This window comes from Sinocyclocheilus rhinocerous, unplaced genomic scaffold (genome assembly GCF_001515625.1).
Source record: "Sinocyclocheilus rhinocerous isolate Xijiao unplaced genomic scaffold, SAMN03320098_v1.1 scaffold1476, whole genome shotgun sequence".
In the NCBI taxonomy this organism is placed as follows: domain Eukaryota; kingdom Metazoa; phylum Chordata; class Actinopteri; order Cypriniformes; family Cyprinidae; genus Sinocyclocheilus; species Sinocyclocheilus rhinocerous.
Window position 1 is genome coordinate 590705 of NW_015659224.1, and position 6081 is coordinate 596785.

Genomic DNA, 6081 nt, shown 5'->3' on the forward strand with positions numbered 1-6081 from the left:
GATAAAAATGAATGTTTGTGAACCTTACACTAGGACCCTGATGCATACTTTTAAACTTTCTTGTCTGAGTAATAGTTTTATAGCTTACTGAAATGTGATTCCTTATTAGTTTTAGACAGGGAGTCTTACAAGTATTGTTTTATACAATTAGAATTTTATGTATTTATTTTTCAGATCTGCTAAATGTGATATTGTCCTTCCTACATGAAAATAAAAATGTAGTACTTCAAGTATTATATAATGCCTTTGCATCATATAGGCCAGGTTAAAAAAGAAGCACTTCATGCTTCAACTTAAACTATGAACATAGTACTGAACAAAAATAACATTTATAAGACTGTGTTACAGTTGTCAAATTATGCTACCATTAACAGTTAAGTATTGATTTGGCCTCGCAGGTGTGTTTAGTTGACATCATAAGCCACAACATTTCTTTGTGGTAGCACTGCCTGTAAGTGAGAGGCCAAGGCTAGTTCATTTAAGCCTGTAATGGTAAATCAAGGCAAATTGGACAGCATTGCATTGGTTAAATACAGATTTACGGCGCCAGAGGTAATTGGCTTTCCATCTTGGCCAGATGTTCGCAGCTTCGATCGTGCCGAGAGACGCAGCAAATATATGTTGAGACACGTGGTAGTGTTCAATTTTTAACAGCTGCCTGTTTTCCTCTCGCGTGAGCACATCTGTTATTTGGACTGTCTGTTTTTGCATCTATTGTCGGTTTATTTATAGATTGATGCTATAGAAAACTGTCCGTTTGTGTAAGCGGTGAATAATTAATACACCTAAACGTGGCCGCGCCAGTCGTCAGCAGGCTTAAATGCTGTGGATAAAGACGGCTTTTAAGTCCTTTCAGCATAACTCAGCCGTGGTGATTATGGGCAATTTAAATTAGTTTCAAATAGTTTAAAGTTGCCCAAACAGCCATCCATCATCCTGTCATATGCCACGCCCCCTTGCCGCTCATTGGCTGTTGGGGTTGCACCTATGGCACGTCATCAGAGGAGTGACTTTAAAAATTTCTCCCTGTTCATGTAATTTCAGCGTAAACTGATGCCAGAAACAAGATTTCGCAGCTCTTAGGAGGTTTTAGACACTAAGTCATAAGAAAGCGAGTTATAAATTCTAGTTTTAAGAAAGCGACAGAAAGATCATGTGCAAAGCTCACCATGACCATGAATGTGACGGTTGCAGCGGAGCGCTTCTATAGAGAGGGACGGTTTTGAAGTTTGCTGGAACACGCGACACTCGGATTATCAAAAGCGCATTTTCTTCAACGATTTTTTTGGTGGACGAAAACAAAACACATACAAAAACAGCCACAGTCTCTCGCTGTTTATCACCGCACAATAACATTGAGAGTGATCCCACCACCTTTTGGCCTCTTTCCAGACTCCGTACAAATAACGGTGAGTAAAAACATCTAGTAAAGATTACATTAGTAAAGATTGTGAATTGGTAAAGATAAGTTTCAATATGGTTGGAGTGTCCCGATGTTTCGACGGCTTTCTGTTTTAACAGTTTCCACTTAAGTCTGTGCGTGTTCAAACACGCACCTCACAGCGTCTACTCATATAAGATGTAATTTTGTTGCATTTTATCGCACCTTTGTAGTTATTTGTCATTTAGCAGCTTTTATCTAAGGCCGTTTACTCCACATTTACCAGCGTTGCGTTTCTCAAAAACGCGCGTAAGTAGATCGTAGAGACCATTGGTGACAATACATTGGGGTTGCAAGTTCCACACTTGAACTGTGGACCAAAAATTAAAGTTTTATTTAGAGTTTTATGAGTATCATTTCTGTTATTTCGCAATCTTGTTTAACCAAACTTTACATTGCTACGTCTTGGCTGCAACTTAACTTGCAGGCTGTTTCTCAAATCATAGTGAGCTGCCAACCTAGACAGCTGGGCTCAGTTGGGGTCTAGGTAAAATGCAGTCTAGATAGGCAGTACACTATTTTTTGAGACACCGCCTTGATGTATGCTGTCACTGAAGCGGAGAATTGTGCACAATGGGGAGTTGTGCGCGGAGTGTTAATTAAAAAGAGACCCGTTTTAATGAAACGGCGAAGCGTGTAGTTATATGGCCCCAGAGCGCATTATTAAAAGAGAAGGATATACTGCTAATCTGCGGTGGTGCCAACCAGGGTTTGGTCATTTGCTCACTTTACTCTCTACTATTTTTAGAGGCTGCGAACCGTGGTGTTATGTTCATTTATTTTAATTATCAGCGTTATATGTTGTTTTAAGCGACGTGTTATGACACTAAAAATTCAGTTACAGCATAAGTCAGTTTATATTGAAATAGCGAAATTATACGGTCGTTCTCTCGCGTTGCCGAGTTTCTATGGTGACCGTGCGGTTAGTTCTCAGCAGACGTTCCGCCCAACAAAAGGAAAAGTTGAAGCGCAACCATAAAACATAGTGTGTTCTTAAGTCTCCTACACCATTAGGCTAGTAATTGATGATATGTGATTTGTCTCGTGGCGGAGACCCATCATTTGCTCCGTCAAGCCGACACCAATCCATCAGTCTGTGCTCGGACAGCGACGGTATTGTGTTTCTCTTCATTAGCTTCTGTTTTTGCCTCTAATTTCATCAACCAGCCCGTTAATCAAGTGGATCTGAACGAGCCTCCCCCTCTCTGACCTTTATGATGACAGCGTTTAAATAACGAGAGAAAGAAAGAGTTGGGTCTATTTCCATAGTAGCTCCTCACTTCGAAACTACCAGTAGGCTACTTGGTTGACCGTTTCAATTACGTTTGGGAAAACGGGATGAATACTCGACTTAAACGCCAGCTTTTTAGATATTTATGATATAATTTACTACTAATTTACGGATATAAATTACTAAAAAACTCTTTAAATAATAAAAAAAAGAGTAAAAGTGAGTCTGTAGAGCTTTTATGACATTCTCCACTTGTTGCCAAAAATGTTGGCATATATCAAATTCTTTGATAAATCTGCCCATTGATGTATAACTGTGCTCATATATTACCTATTTGTCTGTTTTATGTTAGCGGTGACCTTTAAACAAACCTTGAACTCTGCTTAAGCAGTATGTACTGTATGCCATATTTTGGCTTGCCTTTTAAGTCAGGAATTGGTCATAACACAATGCAGACTGCCAAAGATGTAGGCCTATAGCGTCACAAACTCCTGCTACTTTGTGATAACACACTACATTAAGCCTCATAGCTTAAAAAAGGTTGTCGCCAAGCCTTTCCAGTGAAGGATTAACTTACCTAAGTTATTAGAGGGATAATGTAATTGTTCTGAATTGAAACAGCCAAGCCTCAAAGCGTGTGATATTCCCCCAGGGTCCCATTCGGCAGCTTTGTCTCTCTCGCTCTCAGGTCTGCAGGAAAGGGATGATTAAAAAATGGGGGATTTGCATTTTCATGAAATTAGCTGTTGCAAAGTTATTTGGCAACCTGCTTTGGAATGGCACTTCTGCAGGTGTGTGGGAATGACAATGTATGGTGCTTGTTACCGGTGTCAGTTATGGAGAAAAGGTCCTGAGGCAAAATCTGTTTGTGTAGGAGCGCTGAATAAATTTACTTTTGGTTCAGGTTTATAATCTTGTACAGCTGGTCCCAATGCATTTAATAAGATATCAGGCTCATAGTTCGTGTACGACTTACAAATATGCCCAACTCTGACATGACAATGAAAAGATTAGAGCCGAGGGTGTCTGAAATTGGTTTAAACCGTTGCCTTGCAAATTCTCCAATAAGAATTCAGGCATGTAGGTTCATGTCAGTTTCAGGATACTTGTGTTTGTGGAGGAAATGCTTACGCAGCTCTCTGAGGTTTGTATTAGACCTGGTTGGTCAGTTTTATCAGGTAAGGTGAGGGAATGTTAACCACGTGCACACAAGATCTCTCTTTCCTGGTTATTGTTCTGCAGATTGCTAATGCTTGGCTTTAGGATTTCCACCACTTTCTTTTTACTACAAGGTTTTCACTAAAATCATGTTTCATCCCCTGTATTATTCAATATTCAAAGGGATAGTTAGTTCCCCCCCAAAATGAATTTTCTGTCATTTAGCCTATACCGTCATGTTGTTCCAAAACTATATGACTTAAGGCTGGAATACACTGACCTTTAAAATCTGAAATGATTTTAAAACACAAGGCATCATAAACTTGTCAGCTGTGTAAATGGTTACTGAGGAAAAACTAGGGATAATACACTAAATGACTAAAATACTACTAGACTTTCAAGTTTTTCCAAACAAAACTAATTTATACAGAACACTCACCTCATTGCTAGGAGACGCATGACAAATCGGCTCAAAATTTCAAACAACTGACATCCTCAAAAAGAATAGACAGAATCTTAGTCTGAAGCTAAAAGATTCCATGGCCATCACACTCTATGCAATTTTCTGTGAAATTTGCCAACTCTTTGACTTTCTGCAACCAGCGTCAGCTCGTCCAGACAATAAATTAGGGCAAAAATCTGGGCAAAAGTTTTGTAGTGTAATCCAGCCTTTACTTTCTTCAGTGTAACACAAAAGAAGATATTTTAAAAGTACAGGCAAAAAAGATCTATTCATAATATCTTTTTTGTGTCTCATAGACAACATGAGGGTGAGTAAATGATGACATAATTTTCATTTTTGGGGTGACCCTACTGTACCTGATGTTCATGCTTCTGTTTGTGGGAAAACACGTGGCGGCCAATATCTTATGTCCGGCACAAGGCTAGGAAGACAGATAGGAACGGAGGAAAGCATTCCCAATCCTTTAGAGTGAAGCACAAAGAGCTTTCCTGTTGCTTTCCTCTCCTCTTTTGACCCCTTGTCGACCCTACCAATCAACAGGGCTCAGTTGTGACCTCTAACCTGGCCTCCATCTCCAGTCTGCTGCCGACTGACCTCTCCTTCAGAACAACAGAGGGAGCAAATAACAAGTGATATAGCCTCTGCCAGATGTCCAAAACCTCTTCCTCACATTGCTGCTGCCTTCCAAAAAGAGCAGACTGTACCGTCTGGTCCTCACTGGATTTTGCTGAGGTTCTCCAAATGCAGCAGTGAAGCTCGCTTTGTGTCTGTTCAGAAAACAATGCAGAGATACGAAGTAATTTTTAGAAATAAAATGTGCAAGCATTTCCAGATGTGTTCGAGCAAATATATTGTGCCTCGAGCCTGAATGTCTTTTGCTTAGTTAGACGGTCTAACCTTCTCAAACCACAGTCTTCGTGCTTATTTTAGATAAAGTTAGAAAAGGTAATATGTTGGTCTGAAGCTAGACGTACTAACACTGTACTAGTATGTGTGTGCGTGTGTGGTGAAGATGGTTGGTGGTTGGTCTGAATTCATCCTTCTGGAACTGCATAAGGCTGTTTATTGAGAGCGGGAATAGGTTGTTTGCTTGCAGGGAAATGGCTAGTGAACAGTAACTCATCAAGGGAATACACTCGGCATAAGTGAAAACATACTCAAACTAAAATCTTCAGACAGGGAATGACAAATCAGCTGCACTTTCATTTGCAAAACATCAACAGTGGTTGGTGTTGTGATTGAGTTCTCATGTTGGTTGAAGGCTGTTTACCACAAGACATACTGATTACAAACTTGGACATATCATTAAAAAAAAGGAAAAGTGAAAATCATAATTTAGATTAGCATTCTTATTAGGGCTGTGCGATTAATCGAAATCGTCATAAAATCGCGATTTGAGCGTGCGCGATTTCTAAATCGCTTTATAGCACGATTTTCCGCGCCCCCGACCTCCCGCAGTATGCTATCCGAACCAATCAGAATGCAGCGCTCCTAAATGGAGCACGAGAACCGAACAGACCGGGAGGACATACAAACGTAACGCCAGGTTCACACACTCCGTCTGTGGTGCGTATTTTTCCCGCGCCCATGTTAACGCAAGGCACGAAATTGCGACCATTTTGGTCGCATATGCTCCCGAAATTTAATCTGTGCGACCTCAAAATATATTTGGGAGCATTTGTGCGAGTGCATATAATTGTTGTCGCGCGACCTGTTTTAATTTCTCTAAAAACGTTCCAGAGTATGTGCCTTCTGAGTGTTGATACGGTGACCTGTCTGCCGTTCTAT

At 40.3% G+C, this 6081-nt stretch overlaps 1 protein-coding gene across 4 annotated transcripts in view; it reads left to right on the forward strand.

Annotated features, from left to right (window-relative positions):
* Positions 1-1016: 1016 nt before the first annotated feature.
* lmo4a (LIM domain only 4a) overlaps positions 1017-6081 on the forward strand; it is a 15958-nt gene continuing 10893 nt past the window's right edge. For 2 of the 4 annotated variants that reach the window (XM_016531952.1, XM_016531953.1), the window contains exon 1: positions 1019-1409. The gene's annotated coding sequence lies outside the window, so the exon portion shown is untranslated. Of the gene's footprint in view, positions 1410-6081 lie in introns of all 4 variants that reach the window. The other 2 variants (XM_016531954.1, XM_016531955.1) reach the window with 2 other exon arrangements.